Raw genomic sequence first — 2500 nt, 5'->3', positions numbered from 1 at the left:
ATGAAGAAAGAGAAGATCAGGGTTTGGCTGGACCTAGAAGCAGAATAATAGTGGATTCTAGATGTTCTTGGGCACAAGTGGTACAAGGATCGAGACATTTTCAATGGGAGATGACTAGAGCAACAGTGAAAGACATAGCTGTTCTTGGGGAGAGATTCACCAAGGTTATTGCTTTCTCCAAGGAGGATGTGAGTCACGTCTGCTTGAGGTTGAAGTCTGTCTTGTTGGAAAAATTTTTGGATAAGAATTTTTTGCTAGATTTTGCACAGAAGGAACTTAAAATGAGGTGGAATGTTGCTGGGGAGTTTCAGGTGTTGTCTTTATTAGAGGGCATTTTGGTGTTCTGATTTTCCTCGGAGGAGGATAAAAATAGGGTGCTAGAAAGGGGTCCTTGGTCCCTTGCAGGGCAACTTTTGGCTTTAGAAGCTTGGCATCCTAATTTCAAACCTAGCTGTGATCCGACAGGCTAGGGTTTGGATTAGATTGCCTGATCTTTCATTGGACTGATGGGAGGGTGACAAAATTATGCACATAGCGGCAGCAGTAGGGAAGCCTTTGTTCCTTGATGAGTGGACAGAATCCTTTACAAGATTTGATTTTGCTAGGGTGTGTGTCCTAATAGATACCCAGCAAACCATTTGTCCTCGAGTGAAGGTGTTGGTCAATGATGAAATTATTTGTCAAAAGTTCATATATGAGGATTTACCTGAAATATGTTATATATGTGGTAGAATTACCAATGATTCTGAGACCTGTGAATGTTTTAAAGTACCAGAGGAACAAAGAGAGAAAGCCGTCTATGGGCCATGGATCAGGGCTTCCAAAGTTTCATTAGCAAATCCAATTCCTGGAGGTTTTGGGAGGTCTACTTCTCCTATGCACAATGATGGTCCTTCAAGGATATTATGGATGAAACTGAAAAAAGCAGTAAAGTGATTGAATTTGAATAAGGAAAAATCTCTTGGAAAGAAAATAGAGTAGATGGGAGGCTCAAGGTTTGCACCATTGATGCAGGAAGTAGAGGATGTGGTGCAATCGATGGAAATCAGCTCTTCTTCATCGGCAAAGGTAGAATCATTTGGGTCTGGTGCTATATATGAAGGAGAAATGTAAACAATCACCATCCAAAGCTATATTTAAGAGTTCATCTTCAGGTTGTGAATTGCCCCCTCAAAATAAGGTGATTGTCAGGGAGGAAGGAGTATCTATAAATGAATATGACCAACAACTTGTGTTGTATAGCTCGAGCAACTCTCAAGGTAAATTTGTTAAGGAGGTATGGAGGCCTGTGGCACTAAAGGCAACTGCTCCTAGTATGATAGCATAGGTGGATAAGAACATGTTAGCACAAGGACAGTCAGAGACAATGCTTCAACATCAACAATCTTTGGATAGGGGTCAAGTACTCATGAATTTCATGTTTCTAAATTATAGATGATATTGACTCAGTCTAAAAGGCTGGGGGTTGGTCTATTACCACAGAGTGAAATAATGGATCAGCTTCTTATTGTATCTGTATATGGCTGCTCCCAATCACAGATGCATCAAAGGGCTTCTGAGGCTGTTGGGAGGGGTTCCTCTTCAACCAATTGCTAATATGAATTCTAGCTTGGAATTGCAAGGGGGGCTACTAAACTCCCTTTGGGAATTATGTTAAAAATATGATGAGATAGTTTAGTCTAAGTATTGTTTGTTTTTTTGAAACCTGACTAGCTGAAGCTGTGTTGGGTAGATTTCAAAGACTGTTGGGGCCTCGTTGGGGTGTTTATATGATCTCTTCGATAGGATTGTCTAGTAGGATTGTGGTGGCTTGGAAACTTAAGTTAAGAAAGATTGATTTCTTTCACTCTAATAGGCAAATTGCCTTTGGTATTATTACTCCTTCTGGTCCCATTTGAAAGAAGGTAGCTATAGAATCAAATATTAGCAGTTCAAACTTTGACATTGCCTCTTGTTATTATTGGGGATTTCAACCGTATTGTTGGGCCGAAGGATAAGAAAGGAGGTAAAACTTTTAAACTAAGAAGAGAAATTAAAGAATTCAAAAAATTTTTACGGCAATCTAGTCTTGTTAATTTGGGATATCAGGGGCCGTCTTTTACTTGATGTAACAATAGACTTGGTCAGGCTCGGGTTTGGGAAAGATTAGATCGGGCCTTCGTATTTGAGGATTGGATGAATATATTTTTTGAATCCAAAGTTTCACATTTGATAAGGTTTGCTTCTGATCACCGATCTTTGCTTCTTACGGTCTCTAATAGGAAGAGGGGGGATTTTGTTCCATTTATATTTGAAAAATATAGTTGTATGGAGAGGGTATTTGGGAATGTGTGCAGCAAGCTTGGAGGTGTTCTGGAAATGATTCACCAGCTATTAAGTTATCCAAACTTCTGCAACAAATAAAGGAGGCAGTTTGGAGATGGAAAAGATCCCTAGGAAATTTATTTAAGAGGGGCCAAGAATTGAACAAATAGATTATGGTTTTACAACAAGAAAAGAA

Source organism: Elaeis guineensis, chromosome 2, assembly GCF_000442705.2.
Source record: "Elaeis guineensis isolate ETL-2024a chromosome 2, EG11, whole genome shotgun sequence".
Classification (NCBI taxonomy): Eukaryota; Viridiplantae; Streptophyta; class Magnoliopsida; order Arecales; family Arecaceae; genus Elaeis; species Elaeis guineensis.
The sequence above is the reverse complement of the archived record's forward strand: the minus strand, read 5'-3'. Positions refer to the sequence as shown.